General features: G+C 40.4%; 1 long non-coding RNA gene across 7 annotated transcripts in view; it reads right to left on the reverse strand.

Moving 5' to 3' along the window:
* LOC120411488 overlaps positions 1-27,158 on the reverse strand; it is a 66,099-nt gene extending 38,941 nt beyond the window's left edge. For 3 of the 7 annotated variants that reach the window (XR_005603808.1, XR_005603809.1, XR_005603807.1), the window contains exons 1-2: positions 27,058-27,158; positions 16,109-16,220 (exon numbers count right to left, since the gene is read on the reverse strand). This is a non-coding gene — a long non-coding RNA (uncharacterized LOC120411488). The other 4 variants (XR_005603812.1, XR_005603806.1, XR_005603810.1 and 1 more) reach the window with 4 other exon arrangements.
* Between the last annotated feature and the right edge of the window lie 715 nt (positions 27,159-27,873).

Consider the following 27,873-nt stretch of genomic DNA (forward strand, 5'->3'; position numbering starts at 1 on the left):
CCTGTTCAAGACCAGCAATCTCTTGCCATCCACAAAGGCTGTTGTATGTGTTGCCATGACAAGGAAAACATTTTTCAAATGCCACTGGTTGTTTTGCTTTTCTGCCAGAAATGAGCCCGTGCTGCTGAAGAAGGATTGCAAAGTGGCCTGCAGAGAGCTCCAGGTGGTACAGACCAAAGCAGCCTGATACCTGAGTTGGCTTTGCTTGAAGTTAACTGGGGTTGTCATAGTATCCTGCTCTGCTCACCTGCCTTAGATACGGCAGCTGATAGTTAATGCTTTTTCATACTGCTCTTCTTTCCTGGCCTATTCATCACGTGAAGGACACTCTGAGACCATGGGGAGGAGTAATTGTGGGAGCCACTCCATGTCTTCTCTTCAGATGCTACCCTGCCTGGATGAAAGCTTATCAGCAGTTTGGGTTTCTCAGCATTGGTGCAGATGGGTTTGCAAACACCTTATATTGCATTAGAAATGGCATTACCCTTACGTACAGATCACTGCCTCAGTCCTGCTGCACCTCTGAAACTCTGTGTTGAAGCCCAGTGATCCATCGTAGACTACTCTGGGTCCTGGGGTAGAGGAGGCAGGAGGAAAGGACTGAGATTTGCTTCCAGTACCGTGGTTAGTTTGTATATAGGAGTGCAGCAGCACTGGGAAAATGCTAAAGGTTGGGGTGAGAGGGAAGGCAGCTGTACTACTGCAAGTTGCTGTTGTGTCTTCCAGCAAGACAAGCTGATTTCTCTTTGCCCAAATAAGCATCAGATAGGAAAAAACACTTTTAGAAAACTTAAACCTTGATACTACATTCATTTCTGGGACAGAATTATGCCTGCTGGTCATGTGAATTGAATCTAATGTATTTGTGCACGCACGCACACACACACACAGTGTTTTTGGATTTTATCATGTGGCTGCCAAAAATAACACTGAAACGTGTAAGTTAAGCATGCTGTTATAACACAATGGCACTTCATTACTGTTCAGGGCAGCTCAGGTTTCCTTCTGAGTGTATCACCAGCAGGCAGTAATGGAGGAGCACAGAGGGCAAATGAAAAGAACAGTGCAACCTCATGGCATTTTATCCTAAATGTCAGGCACAGTCAGTCTTCCCTAGTGAGTTCCCCAGTGTATGCATTTAGCATGTTCAGGAATTATCTCTCATGGTGTTCAATTCAACATAAATAAGGTAATATCACATTGTCTGCTCCTGGACGGTTTTTTATCCAAATTACAGCAGTTGGCCTTATAAATAATTTCTCTTCAATCATCAGAGTCTCTCTTTCCTCTGTAACTCTTACTATCTTATTTTCATAACTTGCTACTTCTCTGACTTCCAATTAACACTTCATTTATGTTCTTTACTTAGACACCGTAGGTGTAGCCTTTTGAAATTCTTCTCTAATGTGATTTTAGTGCTGTCACTTCAATTAGGGACATGGTAATGACTAACCTCTGCTCCTGTACCTCTGTTGCTATGTTGCATAATGACTTTTCAGAAGTTCTGAATTAATGCAGGTCAGTTGATAATTTGGGGCTACATGGCAATATGGTGCCTAGAAAAAAAATCCATTTGTAATCTGAAAAATCTTATGGGAGTGTTGCATGACTTGAGGAATATAATAGCTCGTTAGCTAGAAGTCTGTAGTGTGAAAATGGTAAACATGATTAGTATCACTAAAAAGACACCAACCACCTGTATTTCTTAAGTACTGTTCTCACAATGCAACGTCGTAGTAGCTCCAGGTAATGGTAGATGTTACAAGGAAACCCTTCTGCTCAGGAGTCCTGTCACTAACACTCATTGTACATGCTGGTGAGGCGCAACCTCTGCTCTGAGTTTCCTTGCTGAATGTGCCGTGTATGGTGCTGCTGTAGAAATTCTTGCTGTGCCATTTGCTCCATTCTGGCCCATTCTAGCCTCTATGCCACCCAGCAGCTGTCAACAGGCAAAAAAGAAAATTTAAATCACATGAGGTCATTAGCAAGTAGGGTATTAGGAAGTTGATGGAAGAAAACACAGCAACTAATATCTATACATTGTGAGTGCATTTTCTGTTTAGAAATATCTGTTAGAATACAAAGGGTTTTTCCACACTGATAACAAGACACTATTTTTTTTAGCTCATTATGTAATGACAATTCAAGATGAGATCATGGTAGCAAGACCACAGCAGTTACCAGGGAGTGGTAGCCTGAAGCACTGAGTAGCTGGCATGGTGGAGAGGGTTGTTGTGAAATTGTTTTTAAAAATAATTCTGGAATTCTACCCTTCTTTTTGCTTATTTTAAGGTTTGTATGCAATGTCTTGAATGTCTATGTCCTGAATTATGCTGCTAGTAGATCCCTCCAGCTGGTCTGTCCAGTAGTAGTATCGTGTTAAAACTTTAAAAATAATTTAATGATAGCTATGTTTAGTGACATCATTTTAGCACCCATATGACTTGATTCTCCCTTGCACTCTGCCTGAAACCATACAACAGCTGCGTTGTACCCATGTATGTCACATCACTTCAGGCACAGTCAAATTTTTAGAAAGAGGGAATTATACTGTCACTGATTACTGCATCTCCCTCAGCTGTATAGGCTCTGGATTCACTACACAGGTGCTTGAGCCTTCTTTAGTCTTCATAATTCTTTGAAGAAAAAGCATTAAAAGTTTCCTAAAGGAAAGTCTGTACTGATTATTTTTAATAATATTATTCCTTTTAGGGTGGAAAACACAAATTTGGGGACAGAGGATTTCTTCTTAAAATACTGTATTGCCTTTATTGTCACTTAAGTGCTCCAGGGAAATAATAATAGGTTTATTCTATTAAGGAAGAATAATGTTATTGAAATAGTAGTTGAAAGATACTGATCTTCCCACTAGAAAGCTTTTGCACAGAGAACCTCTATTGTTCAGGGACAATTATTTCTGGAAAAATTCCTATAACTTGTCTTCCCTACCTACCTGCTTTGCTATTTTCATGCTGCTGTGATTTGGTGTCACTTTGATGCTAGTAATTCTTTTTATAGTAAGATAAAATGCACCATAGTTAGTGGTCAGAATTTGCTCTTAGTTACATTGCTGACAATTCAGAGTAAGTTGGTCATTATCATTGACAGCTGCAGAGCTGTGAACAGAATTTGTTTGCCTTTTTCTATCTATCAGAGATTTCTTTTTGTCCATTTAAGAATATATTCTTTTCATTTTCCTATGTAGTAAAATGGTGTTTTTCTTGGCCAACATCAGAATATTTTTCCATGAGTTAAGAAAAGCTCTTGCTGCAGATAACAGTGTAATCTCCTGATGTGGGTAGAAGGGTACCCTAAAAAATGAATATTGGGTGTGATACCTCATGTGTCTCTAATGGCATGTAAAGTCTTATGTTTGTATTTCACAGGACAGCTAGTTCAGAGGATGCTGTTGGAAGTTTTACACTATCTTTACCATGGGAGAGATAGGAGGACTACTTTGCCCATTCCGGTTCCAGTTCAGGTATAAAGCTGTCATATTCTAGCCTTGAAGCCTGTGTAGCAAAGAGCTGTCTGAGCAAAGTCCACTCAGGGCCATGTATGGATTTAATGGTCCCTGCTGTCTCTCCTTTTGAAGTCCAGGTTGCAGAGTAATTTGGTAGGTAAACCTGACTGTGCTATCAGTTTCACACTGGAGAGGGGGATTTTTTTAAAAATCTGATTTACATTACAGGCATACTTAGAAAACCTGTCCTGAGGTCTCTGGTGGCAGGTGACAAAACTGAGGTATTAATAAAGAGAAGAGCTGATAGTGCAACCTGTGTGATCGATCCTGTGCTGTGATCTGTGTCCTCGGATAAGCAGCAGCCAGGCAGCTAGGAAGGCTGTGTGGTCTGCCACAGCTGCCTGCTGGCTACTCTTCCCATCTTGTTATAAAATTCATTCTGGTTAATAATAAATTCAGTTAAAAACTATTTAAGTAAAACAGCCTGACATGGCTTGTCAGATACAGTATTGTGTCAGGAAGCCAAAAGATGCTTTTTCTCCCAGTTTTCTGTCTTGTTTTGTAACAGTAGGCAAATTGCCCATGCCTCTACTCAAAACAAATCCATTGTCAGTCCTGCTTGCTAGGCAGACAAATTGCTTTGGGAAGAGGCTGTATTTCAGGGTGTGCTTCTACGATGTCCAGATAGGCCATGGCCAAGACAGGAACTCCTAATGCATGTGAGCATGTGTACCACATGTCACTGTTACAATGGAGAATGAACCAATGTGCCCTTGGATGATGACTCCCTTGCTCTCTGCAACCTGCAACAGGTTTGGGAGGTGGCTCACTAAAACCAATTTTCATAGAAGAAAACAGGTCTTCAGGGAAGAGAGAGTGAAATGAGAAGGACAAGAAGATTGATGGTGTTGCCTGAGTTAAGAGGATGAAATATGAGATGTGGGATGTAGGGTACATCCTACATCTCTGGTTTGAGAGCAAAGGCACAATGTTTGCAGCTGACATAACATAAGACAGCAAATCTGTGAGGCGGCTCAAGTAAAGGTCCCAAATGTTTTTGCCTGTCCTACATACCCATGGCAAGTTCAAGCACAGCTATCTGGGCTGAGCTTCCAGGGCTTAGGAATCATTGTGCATGGGGGCTTTTCACTCTCTCCAGTTTGTGACTGACCATGAACACAGAAGTGATTTCCTCTCCTGCTGGAATTGAATGCTCCATACCTTGATCCCAAGCCTCACGGGAGAAAATTGGAAAGCAGATAATTATTTTTTTTTCCTCGTGTTTACTGTGTTGTGAGTGTAAAGAAAGGCAGCTGCAACTGGAGATGAAATATTGCAAAAATGGTGTTAGTGAGAAGAAAATAAGACCAATATATTTTCAGTCTAAGCTAGAAGAAAAGCTGGGCAACGTCATGAGGGCATTTGTTCAGTTTGTTTTAAAAATGTAAAGAAGGTTCAAGAGAAGAGTGAAGAAAATATTTGAATAATATTAGCACTTTATTTCATAGCTACCTTGTTCTGTTGTTGATCCTTCACTAAAACTTTGGGAACTGATGGAGTTCAGAAAGTAACAATGAAAATTGTTAATGGGATGTCATTTTCTTTACTATGAAAGTGGTTGTGGCTGACCTATACAAAGTGCTGTGAAAGGACCAGTTACATTATGGATGGAAGTGAAATACTGATTAACATGATTAAGATTATTAAATTGCCAGACGAAACAAAAACTTAAGATGTGTCATATATTAGAAGGTAGAGTAGAGAAGTGAGGATTTAGTCACATTTATTAACTTTTCTCTAACAAAATCACTTCATTACATACCATGATTTATAAAGGCAATGTTTCCAAAAGGTAGGTAAAAAGAGAGATTCTTCTAATGTAGTGCATAATGGTGATATAGGGCATCAAAGTTAGCATAAAGCACAAGTAAAAAAGATTAGATATGTCCAAACAAACTGAAGCAGGCATTTGAGTTCCATAAAGCAAATGGGCACTGCAGACATTTACCTGCATTTGTAAATTTTGGCCCCCTGATTGATACTAAAAGAGTAATTTCACACAGTAAGAAAAATCAGATGCTTTAGTTACTTCATTCCCTCACCTGATTTGTCTGTGCAACTGTAGCTACCTTGCCAGTTGGCTGAGCAGCAATTCTAGGTAAGTAACACTCAGAGAAGAAACTCTTAAAATGTGGCAGCATGGCAGCTGTGCTATCCAAGCAAGCATTGTTTCATGGCTTTAGTGGATCACCTACAGACTTCTTCCCTCATATTTGAAGACAGGTTACCTCATGAAATAGGATACTAGGGATTGTGCACATATCCAAAAGCAACATAAATGCACTGCAGATTGGTTTTGCTGTTTCAGAAAGTGTGTTCACATACACAGTCTTGAAAGAAGGTGGGAGTGAAGCCAACATAGAATTAACCACACTGAATAACTTGCACATTTTCAATGAAGTCTTTCATGTATTCTCTGCTTTTCAAAAGTGAACAAGGGCCAAAACCAGCCACATCACTTGGATTTGTTATAATGAACTCCTGCTTCTCTGCAGTCTGAATCTAAGCCGCTATCCTACACTTAAACCACATCATAAGAAACCACTAACCCTAACTATGAGACCAGTACATTCATGTCTCTACAATATGTTCGTTACACTCACATTAATAAATGAATATAATGTTACAATGCCTGTGCCATTAAACAACACCTGTTCCATACAATGGAAACAAGGCACTCCATCATTAAATATATTATCTTCTTAACAAAGAACTGCACAACTGTTTGGCTAGAACTGTGAAGCAAATGGTCTATTTACATATGAAAAGAAATTTGTGTACATTTGATGAATGACAGAATAATTGCTATATATGGCAAGGAAAAGGGAAGTAAAATATTTCATATATTCATTATACTGCTATTGCAAGTAAGTTGGAAAGGCCTTGATATAGCTGTGAATGTACCTTTCTTGACCACTGCAGCTAGGCAAAGCTTACACAGGCTGCTGGCAAGGTCACAAGAGTAAGCTTTAATTCTAGGAATCTTAGCCGGAAAAGGCCTGGTACAATGTGTTCAAATCATCCCCTACAAACACACATTAAATGAGTTTTGTCCAGTTGATTTCACACCTCTGAGATGTGGGTCTTCCATCATTGCACTTAGAAGCCTGGTCTGGATTTAAATAAACTCCTGAGTGTTATAATTCTTTCCTTTTTATTCAGCGAACATTCTTCTTTTGTCTTGTTTTCGTTCATGTTATTCTCACTATACCTTTTAAACCCCTTACAATTATGGCTCTTGGCCCTAGATAAGCAACCCCAGCCCAAACCTCTGTGGAAGCAGTGTGGGGAAAGGTTAAAGGGGTAGAGCACCCCCAACTGGGTTCTATAGCTTCAGCAACAAGCTGCAGGATAGAAAAGGAGATGTGATCAAAGTGTTTTAGACAAGATACTAGATAAAGATAAGGGAAAATGATAATTTTCTACTTCTGTCACCTCTGCTACACACACATCATACACATACATACACGTACACAAATATGAGTAGAGACTTTTCATTGCAAATTTCCCTTGAAATTGCTGCTGTCAGCAGTTATCTGGAGCTAAAAACTAGACACAAGAGGAAATATGCTGCCCTTGCTACAATCCAAATCTTACTGGCCTGGTAGGAGGGGGAAGATGGCAGCTTTGGTGCAATGCAGTCAGTGAAAAGGTGAGAAATAGCAGGTGAAGAGAAGGATCCTGGATGGGTGAGGAAGAACAGTAGGTTCTTCATTTAGGAATATCCATGTTTAGAGGTGTTGATCTGATATGCAGAAATAATAAACCCTTACAGCAGAAACTGATGGCAGTGAGAATCATATTCAGCAAATATAGAGTGCTCTTGAGTACTGAGAATTGTAGCTGGCAACTCAAACTGGCCACACAAATTAGCTTACAGTATAGACAAATTTAACTTTTTTCTCACTGAAACTCATCTTTTTGTGCATCTAAAAATGCTAGTAATGACATCACACTTTTAGTAAATGTATTCAGGTTTATTTAAAGGGAAAAAAAGAAAACCAAAACAGGAAACATATTATGATGTAGAAACCAGATAAAAGCCCAAGAAAAAGAAAAGTTCTCTTTTGCTTGTAGGGTTTAAATAGCATGCAGCAAATGACACCCGAGATCTCATGCTGAATGAGTAGGATAAACATAAGTATTGAGTAGCTGCCCCTTCACTGAAAGAAGGCAAGGTTCCAGCAGAAGAATATCTGGCCATGTTTTATATTATGTACTTGTCTATAGGTATGAGATGTGTAACTGAACCTGGCCATGGGAACTGAGCTTGGGGAGCATGGTGGGGGGGGCTCAATTAAGAGGCAGAGAAAAACCTTAATCCTATTGCTTAATTTACCCAGATTCAAGGGCTTGATTTTGTGAGTCTAATTTTTCTTTTCACAGTTTTCTTCTCCAGTGCAGTTCATGGGTATGGAAAACAACAAGAACACTTTCTGAAAGACAGCTGGCACAGCTGGTTCCTCAGCACACAAGACCACAAACCAAAGCTCATACTCTCAGCTTAATCTTTGCTTTGGCTTCTTTAGGCTAGTGACCCATCAAAATGTGTCAGTGTATACCAACCTTTTCTTCCATAAACACTTCTTCCATCTTGTAGCTGATTTTGATATGCGTAGCATACTGCAAGCTGCGTAAGTATCAAGCTCCTTGCGGTTCATAAGCATACCCAGGAAATAGTGATTGCCTGGTAAAGCATTTTAGGCTGGCAACTTGGGATCTCTGTAATGAAATCTTGCACAATGTTTGTTCACTCTTGGAAGATCAGGACGTTCCTTGCCAAACCCTCAACCTTTAAGTGGAAGTAGGACATATTGCCCTTCCAAGAAGACACAGATAGGATGGCACAACTCTTCTGACATAGGCAGAGACAGAGAGACCTAAAAGAAGCAGGTCCTCTCATCTAAGAAGGACATCTAAAACCACAATTCTCCTCTTTTTACTGACTCTTGCCAGCAGGTTTGTGCATTTGTGTTTTGGAACATTATGCATAGCAACCATGTGTGGGCAAGCAAGAAGAGCTACAACTACTAGAGCTTTCATACCTGCTGAATAGAACTACAGCTCATAATAATGTGATTTGATCTTTTTTCAATCATTCCTCACATTATTTTTAACAAAGTACAGTCTCTGCAATCACAATGATAAATCTGATATTTAAAACCACAGCATTTTATCAAAACTAGAAACTATTGTATACCAAGCAAATGCCCTAAATATGAGAAACTACTGAACTGACTTCTTTTCTTTTTTTTTTGGTGGTGTTTTATTTCTACCTCCATTTAACTTTTCAAGAATATTTACAGTTGATAAAGCTGGTAATGGCACAAAAGTGAAGGGCAGCTATTCTTCCTTCTTTGATTATCCCCAAATTCTGATCATCACATGATTTGTTGGAGCAAAAGACCCTAGGAGAAGAAACAGGTAAAAGAAAGAGTTTTTGAAACAAATAATCATTAAAAAAGTAATTTTTCAAAGTGTCAAATTATAAATTGGCCCATTGGATTTTTCAAAAATGCCTCAGGTCATTTTGGAACAATCAAGTTTTAGTTTATGGTCATGGGTTAAGTAATGTTACATTGCATTGAGATTAGCATCAGACTCAGTATAATATGTATACTAAACTCCCACTGTCATTTATGAGTGTTTATCACTGTCAAGAATAAGAGTAATTTGAAAGAAGGAAATACTCAGTAACTGTTTTAACTTTAAATGAGATCCACTGCCAGAAAAAGTTACCAGGATAATACAGTTTCTCCTGCAAATGTTATTCTTCTTTTCTGTCCTCAGTTAAACAAACTTTGTGGACCTAGTGAAAATACATGGTTTTATTCCATGGGAAAAGGGTTGGGTATTTTGTTTAACAATAGAGGACGTTGTGTTTATTTCCCGAGATTGATGCAGAGATGCAATATCACAAAGTAAGCAAACTCTTATTGCATTCTGGCATCTTTGGCCAGTTTTGCCTTAAGCACACAGTTATTAGGAGGTGATGAGGTAACTGTTAATAAACAAATGAACAGAAAGGATGTTAATGCTAAGATATGCCAAGGAGGCCAGCTAGAGCACAGAAGAGGCACTTTTGTCCTACTTCTACTTAGGCCAGTCAAAACTGAAATCCCAAGATTTACATAGTGTAATATCAGATATGTTCAATGCATAGCATGGTCATAGCACAGTAAGACAGCAGATGTTATGACAGACAGCCTTCAGCTGAGGTTGTCAGAAATTTATGTGGCATCAAAGCATCCCCATCTCACCAGATGTCCTACTCCATGAGCCAGTTAGGCACCTACAAGCTGGCTCCCTGGCTGGCTTTTTCTCTGAGGCGCTGAGCAAAAGACAAAGCTGATTAGCTTGAGATCCAAGCAGAATGCAGTACTAAGCAGAACTGATAAATTAAACTCATTTACATTCTTCTCATAAAGATTCTTTCTTGCAAAGAAAAAGTTTCAGATGTGTTGTCTACTCCAGACATATTATTATATATTCCCCCCTCTCCCCACCCCAGTTTAGGTTTTCTGTTGAAGAAGAGGTATGTAGCTGGAAAAAGCTAGATCTATACATTGAATTACAGTGCATAATGTTGCTTTCACAAGTAATAAAGACTGGGCACACCAAATTTGGAATGGAAACGACAGCGAGTTTCAACCTCTTACGACTCTTACCCAGCAACAGCCCACTTACAAGGCTGGCAGAAGGGAGCACAGAGGATGACTGCTATAGAGCAGCATGCATGTGTCTGTCATTTGTAGAAAGTTATGTGTCTTATGTGGCATTGTCATGTACTATATTTTTCAGTCTTTCCCCCCATCATTTTTTTACTTGAAAAGGCAGATGACTATTTACTTCATATTTTCCATTGGACGGATGTAGTTTCTTTTCCCTTCCTGTTTCTCAAGGTTATTTGAATAAGATTCTAGTGATTTTAACAGATGTGAGAGATGTTGTATGGAAAACCCTGACAACGAAGTCCTGCATTAGCTTCATTTATGAAATGATGACACAACAGTGTTTTACACAGGCTGCAGCCAGCCGACCTTCTGAACAGGTCAAGGGCAGGTTCTGTGCATTTGAAACTAACTCAGTTTTTTTATTTCCTTTTGAACTCTCTTCTAAAGCTGTGTCATGGTTTTGATGCTAATGATGCTAATGATGGCACTATTTGTACTACCCTGATACCACAAACATGTCTTGGTAGGGCATATGCTGTACTCTGGCAATTATAATGCCAGTTGCTAATGACCGAAGATAGTTTAGTGCACTAGCTAGTACCTTTAAAATTATGTGTTAATTAGATTAATGAGATCATTTCCCAAAAAGTAGCCACAAATAAAATCATAAAAACATAAGAATTTCCTTAGCCCCACATGTACTTATGCACAGATATGTACTTTTGTATTCATACAGTTCCCAGTGATATGGTGATTCTTCCAGTGGGCAAAGTGGTGGGATAATTGCTTAGATACTCATTTTCAGTTCCAGTAAATGATAGTCTGTCTCTTTAAGTATGGCAAGTAAACAGCATTGAAAGATTTTTATCCACATTTTTTAAAAATAATTTATTAGGTTTTTCAACTAAGGAATTAAAAATCCTGACTGTTTTAATGTCACTTTAAAAAGGGTTAGGAAAGCTGCAAATAGTATGTGCAGTAAATCTGTGCCATGGCAGAAACAATCAGAAGAGTAAAGAGTAATGATTAAACATTTAATCAGAAGCATTATACTTTGTTGTGTTCTCATTGTAGCTGCAGGAAAAGATGGTGTAACAGATCTTTAAATAGAAAACCTGAGGCTAAATTCTACTTCATCCATCAAAAGCAGCTGCTAGGAGATGACCTAATTTTAGTGGCTTATCAATTCCTTAGTGCTTGTTGGTTGATGTAACTTTGATCCTCTGATGCTAGATGACTTTTGTGCTGAATATAGCTAGAATTTAATGTGAATCTTTTGGATGGCTGCCCAGCCAAGCTGCATAATCCAAACAAAGAGAGCGAGCAGTACATGATTCAAGCTACTCACGTGTACAATAATACAAATATATGTATCCTGATTCCTTTGGGCAATCAGCTCCATGTCACCAAGCACATATTTCAAATGCAATGTCCTTGTGGGGCTTTTTTGGTCTGATTTTTTTTTTCAGTTTCTGTTTTTGTGGGGATTTTTTTCCCAAACAATGCTCTGCTTTTCATTGGAAAAACAACACAAGATGCAGTGAGACTCAGCTGCTGCCAAGAAATAATGATAGAGTCAATAATTGCAGGACGTTTTTAATGAATGTTTTCCAAGCAAATCATTGCCATTTCAAAGGGCTGTTATTTCTATTTATGTAGAGATTAGCCTACACGTTATCAAGGAGAGGGAATAGTGGGGTTTTTTTTATCATTAGTTTTTGTAGCATTTTTAAGGGATTTTTTTAATAACACAGAATGTCTTTGTCTCTCTTTCTAGCTTACTCTTTATGTGGACTTGTTTTCCTTTTCTTTTCTCTCCTCTTTTTGGCTCTTCACTAAAACCATCTGTGACACACATGCAAGTTGATGGGTGTGTGAGCAATGCTTCACACATATTTACTTGCCCTACTTGGCATTATTTGCTAGTCATTAAAGATTATGCAGGAGTTTTTCATGTCCTATTTTTTTTATTCTCTTAGCAAATTGAGATAGGAATAAGAGTGTGGTCAGGCTATTGTACAGATTTTTTTTTTTCTTTTTTTTCTTATTTCTTGGAGAGACTGTGTCTAGAGTTTAGACTGGGAAGGATTTAGACTGGGAGGATTAGACTGGAAGGATTTCTGGGTTTTCTTCCTGGCACTGACAATCATGCATTGTGTGAGCTTGAGCCAGTCACTTAGGGCCTGTTTTTCACACTCCAGTTGAAATAAATGGAAACTGCATGTGCTCAGCACCTCCGCAAACCAGGTCATTTATCTCTTCTTTCATTTATGCACTGATAAATATAACAATCTTCGCCTTTGCATATGCAAACTGGATAGAAGGATACAGATATGGGCAGTTAAACATGCAAATCCCTCATTTTGATGCACAACCATCCATTTATACAACCAGGGATTTCTACATTTGCCTTGGGTCCTTTTTGAAAAAATGGACCATAAATAACAAAATCTATACAGACTTGTCAGGGAGGCACAGCTGAAATCAATATGTTTCTGTAGCTTCTTTTCTGTAGTTTCACTTCTGTTAAAAATACTATTAGCTATAATAATCATTTTAGCCTACTTTATTAATGGATTAAACCATGTTGTCAATGTGCAAATGCCTTGGGCATTACATGCTAATTGTAGGTTATTACACAAGACTCAGTGTTAGCTGTTTGACACACTTTGGGATTCTTAGGTGGGCTTAATTATCCTTTCATGGTACCTGCATTTCTTCAGTGACAGTAAGGATGTCCAAACTACTACACAGCAACTCAGGACTGCCCCGGTGAAATGCCTATAGTGTCTCAGTATGCCTTCTGGACATATAGTAAGGGCCAAACCTGGTACAAAACGCAGGAGGAAGTTTGTAATAAGCAGTCAGATTGACATCCATTTTCACTCTGCCTACCTACCACTGCTCAAAAAAGAAAAAATAATAAGGACAAATTTCTTCAATGGAAATTAACATGATTATTTAAATGTTACTGTTCCTGATATACAATGTCAGTGGCTCCTGGCTTCTCTGTCCTGCTTGTGCAGGAACTCAATGGCAGTCAAAAGTGCTTTCTTGCAGTCACAAGATATTGTCCACCAGCTTCAATGCAATTCTGCTGCTTTAAAATTATCAAGTTTTGGTGAACATAGTATTAAAAAAAAAAAAAAGAAATTAGTATCCTTAGCTTTGTTGTGGAAAAAAGTTGAAATGTTCATGTTTTGCCCAAGGTCTCACAAGGAGACTAGAGCATAATAAGGATATCCTACCTGCAGCTTCAAATCTGTATCCTGCTTTGCTGAGACAATTCTCCTCTCTATACCCCCTTTTTAGCCACTTTCCCTAGGACCCCACAACGCCGCCTTTGTCATGGGAGGGTCAAGCCAATCACACAACTGAAATGCAGATGGATGCCCATATATCTTAAAGGAAGCCCTTTTGCCCAAGGTATTGTGCCTTCACGTCTCTGGTGCATGCATTGGTCATAGGCTGGGGAAATGTTTGGATTTTCCTTCAGAAGGTACACACCTCTAGTGATGGCATAGGAGGATACACAGAGTGCATGCAACCTCAGCTTCATTTCAGGCTGCAGGAATTGCCCTGGCCAGAAGACTGGCCATGCTTGTGGCAGAACAAAGAGCTGAGTGCACAGCTTTTGTGTTATTGCCCCAGCCTTCCGCATGTGCCAGTCAGCTTCCCAAACTGAACATGATAATTACAGAGTTGTGTGTAATCATGAGTTTACCAGGAGTCTTCAGTGAAACTGGATCAGTTTAAACATCTATGACCCAATTTTGTTCTCACTGAACTGCACAGATTATTAACTTCAATGGAAATAATCTTAGATGCTCTATAAGTGTCAGAGAACAAGCAGCTGCTGCCTCTAGAAAGGAATGATGTATTTTGAGAATGGGGCTGGCAGCCAGGCATTCCAGACTTCTCATGCTGGCCTTGGGCAGATTCTGTATTCTTGCTGCCTCGTCATCCCCATGTAGCACAGACAGAATTGTTTTTGCCTTCCTTCATTGTGGGTGTGTGTGAAGATTAAATAAATCACCTGAAAATTATAAGCATTAAAGTTACTATTACTTCATACAAAAATCAGTAGCCTCTTGCTTCTTATCAGCCCCCTGGCTTCTGATGTTCCAGTTAAAAATTAATACTGGTAGGATGTTTTTCACTGCATTTATGGCTCTGTACTTCGTTGAGGAGTTTGTGATCCTTGTTACTAATTAAGAAAGCTCCTACGTTATGTGATGTTCTAAAGATTAATTTCATACTTCATGGCAGCAAGTCGATATTGTGAAATGCCAGGCTTTACAATTGTCAAGGCTGCATAAGCAGTTGGGGCTAACAGCGAAAGTGCCCTGCTTGCAGAGTGAGCTGCTAAGCAGCATCACCAACTGGCGCAGTTGCCTGGTTTACAGAGGAAACCAGCTGAGGCAAGGATGGGCTGAGAACCCAGATGCATCTCATTGACCTGGATGTGGCAGCTGGACTCTTCTACCTCCTCCACCTGAACGTAACCCACATTCTGGATGTCTCTGGATGTGGGTTAACCTAGCTGTTGAATATCCCTGTGCATTTTTCAACCCACTCGCTAAGTTTGTGAATACAATGCAAATGAGGCCGCAGTACTGTGTATTACGTGGGTGAAAACAAGCTTTTAAATCCAGGAATGTCATAAGACCAGATGCAATCAAACATGTGAAATGACCCTGAAATGTTTTTAGGAGGCAAACTTGTTCTACCAGCATGCTTGAACTTTTACATTTCAGCCAGTTTAGACATGAACTACTTGTTATAGAAACATCATCACCAAGTGTTACTAAATGATCACAAATGAGCAGTTAGCAATTTGAAGCACTCAAATTCTGAAATGTTTATTTAATGGAAGAGATATCCTAGCTAATGCTTGCTACAGGTCAAGTGAAAAAATGCAGATACAAAATCAGATATAATAAAAATACATGCCAAATTCTACCCTGCTTTTAGATTTTTATGCTTATTTTCACTTTACCCATGAAGTGCCATGTACAAAGGCTCATCTTTGTAAACACATGTTTTGCACCACTGTAGTTTCTGTGGTGTGCTAAAACTGAAAACTGAGTTTCCCTGTCCAAAATATTATTTATTACTGCAATCAGACACTTGTGCCTGCAACAAAAGCATAAAAATACCAGTCTGCCTTTTAACAAGTGAACAGAGACTTTAGGGCATTTCAGCACCTTCTGAGGGAAAGGTCTCATATATTCAAGAACCATCTGGACACAATCCCATGCCATGTGCTCTGGGATGGCCCTTCTTGAGCAGGAAAGTTGGACCAGATAACCTGCTGGGGTCCCTTCCAGCCGGACCCATTCTGTGACTGTGTGATGTGTGATTAAAGTACCAAACACCGATCACAAGTGTGCAGTCCCTGTGCTCGTAGTCCATAAATTTCCACCTGTCTAACTAGATTTTTGGGTAAAAAATTGTGTTTGGTAGTCAAAAATGGGACTCCAAAAAACACCTGATCTTGACATTCTGCAACACATGAAACCCATGGCACTGGAAATAAGTTTCGGTGATGATCCTGACTTCATTGGAACTTTAGAAGCAAACTAGTTCATGGCTTTTGCTGTAAAGGGTGTAACAAACATTACCAGCACTGGTTTGGGCCAAAAACCTAGAAGCCCATGGTTCTTCCTGCTGTAATAGGGTGAAATCAAAGAGGGGCAACTGCGCACTGCAAGAGCCAATAGAGCTCCGGAGGCGCCTGACTGAGGCTGCAAGACCCCTGGACGGATGCATCAAAGTTGTGCCTCAGTTTGTTGCTGGAAACAGCTCTGTATGGCTTGTACAGGTTGACACACCATGACCATGAGTAGCAGGGAGTAAGCCCAGGCAAGGTCCTTGGGAAGGACCTTAGGTAATGCACCAGTTTTCTTACCTTTCTCTGATGTTTTAAGGCCCAGAAGAAACTGGGACTGAAGAAACAGTGAATCTGCTATAGCCAGGGTGACTCAGACAACTGTGAATCTTTTTGCTGTTCTGGTGATCTGCTGTGTAAAAAGAAATATAAAAATTAAAAGTGCTGCAATTATGAGGGTTGTAACAGAGTTAGTTACCAGGTCTAGGTTTTCAAAAGGAAGTTTTTTATTTTACGTTTTTATTTTCTTGCCACTTGAGAAAATTCAGGACACTAGACCTGTGTTATTCAAGAATGCTCAGTGTCTTTTTTGGAAGGAAGACACAGACTGTGCTACAATACCATCAATGGAAATGTGAGCTGGGAGCCTAATTCTTTTGCAGCAGGGGAGATTAGAGAATATTGTGAATATCATTTCAGTATATATACTGAGTTTCCCAAGGGTATCTCATCAACAACAACTTCAAAAGTTACTTTTATGCCACTTCCACTCAGCTGACAAGAACACTTGACATTTTGAGAAGGTTTAGAATAGAAAACATTAGCAGTTCGTGTTGATCATGCAACTCACTGGCAAAAACACTACTGTTTAAATATCATGTTCAGTCATCGCTGGATTGCAATCTAATGAGCATAAAAGATGAGTACTTCTCAAAAGTGACTTGTTTTGTAACATTTATGGTTACAAACTTGCAAAATGAAAACCATGGACATTTACTTCCACCCAAATACTATTTTCAAGGTCAGTGTCCTTTTGTGCCTTGGAAGTGCATTCCAAAGAGCTGTTAATAAATAGTCAGGATACTGTACTTTCTGCTTAGTGAAATCTCAATGGGAAATTTTCATTATTACGATTACGAATTTTCATTATTACTCACGAAGGGTGAGTAATCTTGCTAATGGTATAGTGACCAAGTGTGCTCTAGCTTGTCTTTGAACACCTCTAGCTTTATGGATATATTTAGCCATTTTCAAGGACTAGCATTCCAGGTGAGTCCTCAAATAAAAGGAAATGCAATGTCCTCTCTCTTCAAACTGTCATAATCACTGCTTGACTTTTCCTCCAATTTAACCAACTAGTGTTTAAAATGCAGTTTCGCATGGATCAAGGAGTGGGATTGTTGATGTCTTTAACTTGCTTGTTTATTTAACTTCCCAGTACATAATAATTTGTATAAAAATGACCTTCCCCTAAATACATCTGAGTGGCTATGTTATATTATACTAATGACTGCAACATGCAGAAAGCCAAAACAAGCACTTTGCCAGTATCAACAGAAATTATGAAAATACAGTTTGCAGCAATATATGAGTTATTGCTGCCAGCTTGCAGTTCCCAAGTTAACTCCTGATGAAGTTATAAATTGTGACAATGAGTGCTGTTTCTATCTTGAGTAACAGTGTGGCCCAATTTCTGCTGTCATAAATGGAGACTAAAACCATTACAATTGGGTGGTTCTATTTCTGTCCAACTAAACCCAGAGTTATCCTTCCAACAATCAAATAATGATGGTGTGAGATGGACACAGGCACACACAGTAATTTCTTCTGTGTGGTTTCAGCCAGTTCAGGTACAGAGGTGGAAGATAATTCAGTGATTGAGTCTGGGAGTTAACTTTCACTGAAATGTGTGGTTCAGAGCTTCGTTCACTAACAAGTAGGTAAAGGAAATCTAATTTCAAGCTCCATTGGAAATTGAGAGGAAGCAAACAATAACTGAAAGATAGAAAGCAAGGAAGGGATAAGATAAAAATTAATGAGAAATATAAGGGGTGGGGAGAGGAATGGAATTGTTTATCTGAATCCTCCCTAAATGTCTTCAGAGACTTCATTGCAGACCATACTAGTTTTAGCTTTTTAAAAACACATCCTCCCTCTTGTTTTAAATAGGGGTATGCTAGAATTAGAAGCACTTATCCAAACCATCCAGGCTTTAGCTTTCAGGGTTCAGAAAAAATGGGACCTGGCACTAAAACAGCTTTGGTTTGGCTTTTGCAAAGACTAAACATCCCTTCCCTTTCCCCCTGTAGTTAGGCTAAAGCCTCAATCTGAGAACTAGCACTGAATGTATAAAAACAGCACACACCAGGAGAACGCAATACTAAATACTAAAACAACTGCAATTCAGCTACTCCACTCTATGCAATGCTGACTTATGGGCTACTGAAAAGATAGTAGAAATGTTTCCACCCAGAAGTAGCTATGAAAGGAAGCAGAATAATTTGGGAAACATGGTATTGTATTGATGTAGCAGCAAGGTTGTATCCACAGACTTCAACCGATGTTACATCCCAAATGTATCTGTGACAGATAGCTCGCATCTTGGTTGAGAATATCTGAAAGTCTGAAACATTTTCAAGCATAGTATGTGTACCCTGTTTTACTTCATCACTTTGCTTCATTACTGGGGTAATCTTCACTGCGTGTGTTTATAGAAAGCTTGTTCTCCAGGTTAGAAAACAAGAATTGCTTTCATTGTTGGGCTTCTTCCAAGCACCATCATTGATATATATCTTCTTCAAATCTTTTTTACACAATCTTTTGTTTGGAAATTTCACTATTTAAAGACCTGGATAACATCACAGTTTGCCAAAGGCCATATTGTCTAAGGGGAAAGAGTATCCAGGATTGTTGTACGTTGCACAGGATGAAATGCTCTTCTTCTTTTTCCTCTTGTGCAATAATGCCTCATTACTGTTATTATTTGCAAAAGGGATGATTTTTCTATTATCAGCATATCTCCTTTACTGCACTTTCAACATTCAATAGCTATTAAAAGAAATAAATTTTAAACATGTTTTGCTACAGATGAGTTTTAATTAACACCCTGTCAACCTCTAAAATCTTCAGGACTTTTTTAACAGTAATTTCCCATTTTTTTTTAAAGTTTCTGGAGCACAGAAAGCTTGGCTATTCCAATCATAATAGAAGCATTCTAAAATTAGTATATTCCTTCTGAAAATATGTCAACTAACAAAAAAATTTATATGGAAAAAATGAAAAATATCTCAGAAAAAATCCTAGTGCATTTGTCATGAGATAAATCTCCATTTTTTTGAGCATTCCACTGATCCTTTTCAGTTCTTTCATCTTCTCTTCTGTATATTTTGTTAGAGAATAGTTGCAAATTATTTGTCTTTTCCAGGTAGAATATGGAAGGGCTGTTGCATCTATCCTTGGACTGTGTTGGTCAGAGTTTTTACTGGAGAGAATAGAAATCATAAATACTTCAGATACTTTCCTGCTCAAGGAAAACTGGATGCTCTAGGACACATTTTAAAATAAAATAATTGCATAAAATTGTAAAACCTACCTAACAACAACTTCCTCACCATGGAAAACATCTGTACAGGACGATGATGTGTACAGAACTCTGATTCAGTATTAGTGTAATTTCCTGTGACAGAGAGCCAAATTTTAGGACTCTGCATAGAAGACAAACGTCTTTTGCTGACTCACCCTCATCTTGCTCCATATTAATGTACTACAGTATTTCTGGTGAGTATCACCCTTGGGTCAATGCTGCTGCTGACACATCTGTCCTGCTTTTTTTCTGTTCTATGGAAGGAGCTTAGACCCAACTTAAGCAAGATGTGGAAACAGGTGAAATTTCCACCTGCTCTTTTATACAGTTTTTCCTGTGCAGGAAAGTCTGGGGTCTGGGTCGGGTTGGTTTTGGGAGTTTTTTATAATTTGAGTTAATGTCACAGATAAACTCATGGGTGGGTATATATCCAATATATATATTGCTCTAAGAACAGGTGGGAATAGCTGTGGGGACTCATTAGTTTTACTGTTCCAGTGTTGCTGCCAGAAAATTACATGCTGCTTTTCCCCAGCCCATTTTAAAGAGGAAGAGCTGCCAGAAGCTTACCCACTGTTTTCACATTAGTAGTATATGATCTGAGAGGTGGGAGTTTTGGGGTGGCACATCCATTCACTCATCTCTGAGACAAAACCAGAGCCATTTGGTTTAACCTGGAGAGAGAGGCTGTTCAGACTGACTGGGGGAGGAGTTAACTGCTACCAGTAACAGACATGGGTATCCTTCTCTGCAGATACACATTTGCTGGAGCCTGAGGGATGGGTCTGTTCGTTCCTTGCTGGTGAATGCAAGGGCAATGCACAAATGCTGTGTGAGACTACACAGTAGCTGTGGTGGTAGGCAGACAGTAAAGTATAGGATTACCCGATGTCTTGCCTTCTTGAGAAACTAGGACCACTAAAATTGGAAAACAGTTACTTCAATCTACAAGAGAATTGGCATAGAGAAGAATTGTGAGATGTTTATATTCCAAACAGAAGCAAAAGAAGGGTCCTCAGACATCTCTGCTATTTCTGCCTATCCTCTTTTTCTGCAGTGAGTGTTGGAGCATGGTGTCCTTCTGGCTTACAATGAAATTTCCTCTCAAGTGAAGCATTTAAATATGTGGTGGTGTCGGGGAACAGAATGTTTCGTGGGAGCTCAGTGTCATCCTAAGTGAAAAGAGTGAAGTATTGGGTTTGGGGACAGGTGCTTCTACTGTTGCTGACATGTCTTGGTGATTTGAAACCTTCAGGCATGACCATTCTCAGGGAGTGGAGCAGATCCAGCAGCTTGCTGGGGAGCATGCTCTATCCTCTACTGTGCCGTTCTACCGGCAGACAGGCTGGGAGTTCTGCCTTAGAACAACACTCAGTGACTGGTTTGTTCCTAGAAAGAAGAACACCTTGTCCGGGAAGGATACAAGAGTTTTTTGATCCTGTAGTAATTTGTGGACTGAGATTACGCACACCAGAGCACGGGGTGAGAAAAGACGAAATGCAAGATGCTGTTGAATCTTGGCCTAAGAGAGGAAGAGTATGTAGCAATGTTAAATCTAGTTCGTTGCTGTGTGTAATGTTCTTTGTTGTGTTAGATAATTTAAAGAATTACAAACTGCACTTATGAATAAACAAATCATAGGGTTGCTGCAGGCACATTGAGAGCACAATATGCACATGAGATGTTATGTAGTAAATAATGGGATGTTGTCCTCGTGATATTGCAGCCCCATGATTTGCATGGAGGACTTAAACATTTACTAGAAGTAAATCCATTAGGAAAGACAATTGTTCCCTCATACTGACTTTGTCCAAGCCACCACATTGAAAATAGGCTGTTTCCTTCTCCAGACATCCCTTTAGAGATCACAGGAACTCCCCCACCACAACCTTAGCGCAGGAACAAGTTCTGCTAGTGTTTTCTTTTTACTAAGAATTCTGTACTTTGTTGATGTACTTCTGCTGCCATCTTAATGCAGATCCCAATATGATCTTGAATTTAGGGAATGGAAAATCCTGATAAACATCCGGGCTGCTGTGAATGCAAAGGACAAAGCCTTTGTAGTAAAATGCCTCTGACATACGCCCATGAGAAGTGTTTGATGTGCTGTAAAAGACATCTGTCTGAAAAAAAAAAAGTTTTTCCTCTTTGGCTTGGTTGAGTAGACTGTAGAAGTAAATGACACAAAGTAACCCTTCTTTTCCTGTCCTACTGCCCCCCTCTTTGTTTGATCTTGCAGTGATGTGATAATGGTGAGTCTGTAACTTGAAAGTAATTTCTGTAAAGACTTATACCATGAACAGAGGGGGTTTATTTTCTGCTGCTAAAGGGAGATCAAAGTATGATCTAGAGATTAGACCTGTTTTGAGAGAGAAAACTGAGTGGCCTATTTCTACCTCTGTCACTGAATTGCTGCATCAAACTGAGGAAGTTACTTAACTTCTCTGTGCCCTGGACCTTTGCTGTGTAGTGTAGCGTTCAGCTCTTGTGCTAATAACAAACATTTTGCATGGCTTAATCATAAATGATTGCCTGTGTGCTAATTAGCCACAGTCAGTGCAAAGTTTATTATGCTTATTTTCAACCTTTACACCAATTCAGGGAACGTGATGGTTGGTTTTGATTTAATTTTGGTCACAGCTTGCAGGAGGCAAAGGAAGAAAGCACTGAGATCCACAGAGAAGCTGGAGGCAATGGCACAGACTGCAGGCTGATGGGAATTTCTGGGCTCAGGGCTGTACTCTACAAAGGATGCTGGCATCAGAGAAGCATTATTACAGTGTTTTATATTGGCCTGGATGAGTTTAAACAACCACCTGAAGTACTAGTAGCAGTGCACACAGTGCAGGCAAACCTTCCAAATAAGTCCTGTGTCTCACACTGACTGCACTTTTGGTCACCAGGTTTTTTTCTGTTGCTCAAACTAGTAACACTAGCTGAGGTATGTTGGCCTCCTCTCACAGCTGCAGTCTGGAGGTACTGCTTTCTTGTGAGCTCGGACTGGCAAATGAAAAAGTCAGGTCTGTATTCTGCCAGTGTGCTTGCATCTGCACGAATGCACAATCTGCTGAAAAGCACTCAACTGCCCAAGCCCTTCAAATACCAGGGTAAAGCTGTGTCAACAGTTGTCTCCCTGACAACCTTCTGAGCACTCTTACACATGGAAGAAATCAGTCAAAATCAGTCTAGAAGGAAAAAACTTGTGGAAATCCCTCTGCTCTAGACAAGGCTGCAGTTTTACCATTTGTAAAGAGAGAAAGATGTCAGGAGTGTCCCGTTCTGTGGCAATACTGGAAATCTAACCTGCAAAGGCAGTGTGATTAATTCAGAGGTACAGGAGCAATACAGTGCTATTCTGTGTGCAAAAGCAGGCTCACATCAGTTCTGCATTTTGTGCCCGGGCAGCCTAAGAGAAGAGATTCCATGATTCAAAATGTCTGCAGTCCGTGTCCCTGGAGAATCAGTAGGAGTTGAAGAAAACTTCCAAATGTTTTATGCATTTATGAGGGAAACAAGAAAGCAGCCTTCTCCCAAGGTATCAACAGGGAACCTGAGGAATAGAAGGACTAACAAGTTCTATGCATGGTGCAATGTGTTTGGGTTTGTTTGGTTTTTATTTCTTGTTTGTTTGGTTTTTTTTTATTTTGATGCATCTGAGAAAGAAGCAAATTCCCTGAATTTTCCAGTATGACATGGCAAAGCAAACCCCATGAATTCCTGCAGCAGTTGCAACAGTGTCTTCATGCCCTCTGCCCTTTGTCCTTCTAAGGGGAAATGTTGGGTGGCATACAACATTGAAAAAGTTAATAATAGGCTAGCCAGTAAAAGCGAAGACTTGCAGCTTTGGATTGCAGCAGAGAAACAGGAGGGCAGCCTGTTCATACCAAATGTCTGAGAGTACCTTATTCACGGGAAGCACTGGCAGACTATAAAGTACTCTGTTAATTATTGTTGACATTGCATAGAGAGCTTCATGCTGTTCTTTCTCTGCCTGCTTTGACTTAATTTGTTTGAGAAAGTACTTTTTCTGTGCTGCAGATTATGTAAATTCATATACTCTACTGCACTGACAGATGTGTCTTTGTTTTAGAAGAAGCCATTATTTTTTTCAGTGCCGAATGTGAATGGAGCATTTCACACTGGTGGCTTCCAAAAATATTTATAAAGTGAAGCTGAGCAGCTCAAAATATTTTGCCCTCCTACACTGACATTCACAAGCCTTTATAGCAGCATTATCAAAAGCATTTGCAGTGGAACGTGCATGAGTTGGCCACAAAGACTGGGTTAGTCAACAAATGACTGAAGGCGCACATTTTAGTTAGCTCTGCCCCACACAGTTACAACTGTAACTAACAGGGCAATTATTCTATATTGTGGGTCAAAGACTATCTTATAATGATCCCTTGCTCTTGTAACTCCTGCATATCTGAGGAAACAGGATGAAGAAATAGAAAGTGAAAAAATTCTCCTTTCTTACTTTTTCAGCTGGTAAAATGTGGTCTGACTGTTTATTGACTACCACAGGTAGTGCTTATTCTGAGGGTTGATAGCTGCTTATGGGTCTGATATCTGGCTGTGGGTGGTGGCAATGTTTGCCTTCCACGTTTACATTCCTCTTCCACTGACCAGTGTGCCTAGGTATCCTTTGGCTCGCTCTCCCACTCTTTGATTCTTCCTGAACATGCTGCTAAGAAATGAAGTACACTGCAGCCACTTGGGCAGAGAGAAAGGCTCCCTACAAGCACATCAGTGCATCAGACTTACTCTTAGATTTAACTATAAATTAAAATGACCTCTCTGCCAATTGACTGTAGCGATTTCCACAGTCTTCACCACTTTATTGAAACCAGGGCTTCCCACACATTTCTTCCAACAAGGAGTTATCCAAGAGAACTACACCTGCAATCAGTGCCCTCCAGCTGCACATAGAAGAGCGTGTCTGACTAACTTCATTAGTATGGACACGATAATTGACACACAATGTTTCAATGATAAGACCAGATATACTCCGTGTCTGTTCTCAGCTTTGTGCATTTCCATTTTTGAAGTTTTAAAATATATAATGAACAGCAGTGAGTCCAAGGAATCCCACTTATAAACCCACTAACTAATGGTAGCTCCATTGACTTCGATCAGGCCATCCCAGGAGTTGGGGCAATGCACCAGAATTAAACACTCTGATTATCCTCAGCAGGCAAATGGATAGGACAGACATTTTAAGCAGGGGAAGTGTTCCTGCCTGAATTAGTATAGTAATGAGCTCAACAGCAGGGAAAGGCAGTATTTGTCATACACTATCCTGTCTTCCTAAACACAAGTTTGCATTGATGAAAAAACGGTGAGCAGTTTTACTCAGCAATGAAGAGGGACTCCAACTAATCCCCCTTCTTCATTATTTAGGAGATAAAATATCTCTCTAGTATATCCAATGATTGCACTCTGCATAGGATGCCACTTCCCTTCAGTGGGCATAGAAGTTTCTTTCCTCATAATCCTTGCATTGTTTGGACACAATCCCTTTTTGTACATTTGCATTTTTCCATTGATAGATGATTTTTTTTTAATTGCTGATGAGTGTGTAACCCTTTTGTTGTCTATATGCAGTGTTAATTCTGTGGTATTTAAGCATGTCTAAATGAAAAGTATCTCAGCTGAAGATCATTTTCAGTGTTTTTTTTTTTTTTCTGGTAAAGAGCCAGTTATTTTGGGTTTCTTGGTGCATTTTGGAGGCATGTGCAGTAAAGTTACTCCTAAAACCTTGAAACAGGAAAGAATAGCACACTTTAAAGCATGTGTTGCCATGTGTTTGCTACCCTCTTGCTACCCTCTTGCAGGTAAAAACGAAGTAATGCGTGACTAAGAATGCAATAAAGGAAAGAAGTCTGGAGAACAGTAACAGCAAACACGTGTGGTCTTTTGTATTCTTTTGTATCCTGTGAAGTATTAATTTCCTTTAGTGAATTTGTAGCTAAATTAAAAAAACCCCAAACAAAACCAAAACAACAAACAAGCTGAATTTTCCCTTTTGCCCAGCACAAAGTAAGAGAATACTAACAATTTTTATTAAAATATTACTGAAGAAGCTATGCCTCTAGTATTTGTGGACTTGTTCAGAACAGAAATGAGATACAGAGATTACCTCTAATGCAACCATGCCAAGGAAAGTGGGAATGAAAAAGATATGACAGATCACTTCAGACTATATGAAGAACTGGGTTATAGGATGAAGGTTGATAGGGATGTTCTTCTAGCATGAGGTAGCCCTCCAGATGAAGGATTATGTGTGTCTGTGCAGAAGGCATTTGTTTTCGATGGCCAAGCCATGACTGTGAAGTAGGCTTCCTTTCCTCTGGGACTTTATCTCAGATTACACCAGCTCCTACTGCAAGTGAAGAACACCTTTCTTTGACCTTGACATTACTGGAATAAATGTTTAGGGGCATGTAAAATCTCAAAACAAACACTCTTCTCCTTGGGGAACAGATAAGTGAACAAGCACGTGACAGATGATAGTGACGTTACTTAATGAGTGACCGATTCGCACGTATATTCTGCTCTCACTGGAGTGGTAAGTGGCCACAAAGGAAGAACAGGTCATGTAACCGGTGTGCCTGGTGCATTAGTGAGCAGGTCTGTAGGCGTATGCCCCGACATAGATGCAATGTTCGAAGATACTGGATTTCCCAAGGAACCCCTGAACTGGATGCAGAAGTCTTGCCAGAGCTTTCGAACTTTGTAAAAATTCAGTTTCAAAATTCACCTCCCACCCAAAAAGTACAAATGAATTTTTGCAAACCAGCTCATAAAATCTTCCTTGCAACATGGTGACTCAGTCTTGAGAAAAACTTTTTTGGAAAATTTTACTTGGGATTGCATGCTTAGGATTGGTATGTGTACAGTCCTTATGTGAACCACCTTTTATCGAGAACAGCCTTGCCACTGCCCCTCATCGGGTGGAGAAAACAGATGCCCAGCAGCAGCTACAGGTGTGTAATGCTCGCTGAGACATCCAACCTCATGGAGAGATAGGAGAAACAGGAACTGGTCAAACTGGTTCTGGAGGCCCCGTTAGGGGCTCCCTGATGCAGGGTCTTGTTCAGGCAGGCTGTGAAGCCCAGTGTGACAGGGTGGCCTCCATTGGAAAGAGCCTTGCACTTCCATTTTTTTAATCCTCTCTCACTCCCATTTTTGTCCTAATTTTTCTCCCCTTTCTATAGCGTTCTGTGTGAAAGAATACACTGGCAATGCTGAGTGCTGCATTGGAGGGAGGCCCCAGTTAAACTGGCTCCAGATGTGCTCGAACTGGCCTGGCTGTGTGCGCTGAAGAGCAAAGCCTGCCTCTTCGGTTGGGAGCAGGCACCCATGTGCCAGGCGATGCACGTGGCTGGCTGCCACAGTTACTAACCTAGTATTAACTGCATTAATTGTGGACATAAACAGTGTTTAGTGCCAAGCATGTCACAAGCTGATTATAAAAGCTGTGGTATAGGCAGAGTTTCAAACTGTGCTTCACTTCTAATTTCCAGTGCCCTTCCCACCCCTCCTCCCCCCCCCCTCCCCCTGCTTCCCTTCCCCCTCCGAAATTCCTTGAATGTGTCCGTGTATTTACCAAAATACAAATGTGTACCGAGCGGTAGAGCTATCGAGTTGTAAATGCTATGAGTACCTGCTAATGGCTGGGAGCAAATTGTCTGCAGACGCCTGGAGTCAGGGCGGGAGCGCCTGCAGCCCCCGGCCAGGGAGCGCCCCCCGCCAGCCCCTGCTCCCCTGGCCTGGCCCGTCCCATCCCGTCCCGCTCCGCCGCTGGCCGCAGCTGACCTACTTTTTCTGCATTTCTCCCCACACCGCCCCGACCCCTCCCACGCATGGGGCTCGAAGGCTTTTAACCCTTCGAAGCGCAGCACAGCAGCCGCGGCTCCCCGATCCCGGCCGGCCCCGGGGCTTGGAGCCGGGGACGCGGCGGCCGCGGAGCGGGGCTCGTCGGGCTGGGCCGCCAACCAAGCTGTGCCCGCAGCACCACCCACTGGGCAGTGTGCGGACACGGACACTGGGCTGAGACACCGCTGCTGGCAGCTCGGCTATTGCACTAAGCTTCCCCGGGGCTGACGTCGACTCGGCCATCCGCCATTCTCCCCTATTTCTCCCATTAACGAACCTTTAACAAAACAAACAATAACCGTAATGAAATACGAAGTGCCTAGAATTCACAGAAATGGTGCTCTTGGCATTTCTGTACAGTGCAGCCCCACCTTCCTGCAAGGGACAGGTCATCAAAGCGTTTTGGAGAGGCTGTGCCCTTTGTGGCTCATGCTCTGATACTTGGTCTGGGAAGGGCTGTATAATTATGGTGACAAAATTCGTCTGACACAGCATACACTGTATACTGGCTTGATGTGAAGAGCACATGTAAGTGCCTTGTATTTGATGTGCTTAATGTGGTCAAATAGTGCTATGATATTCAGCTGATTAATCGTAACCCACT

The sequence above is a fragment of the Corvus cornix genome, chromosome Z (assembly GCF_000738735.6).
Source record: "Corvus cornix cornix isolate S_Up_H32 chromosome Z, ASM73873v5, whole genome shotgun sequence".
NCBI lineage: Eukaryota > Metazoa > Chordata > Aves > Passeriformes > Corvidae > Corvus > Corvus cornix.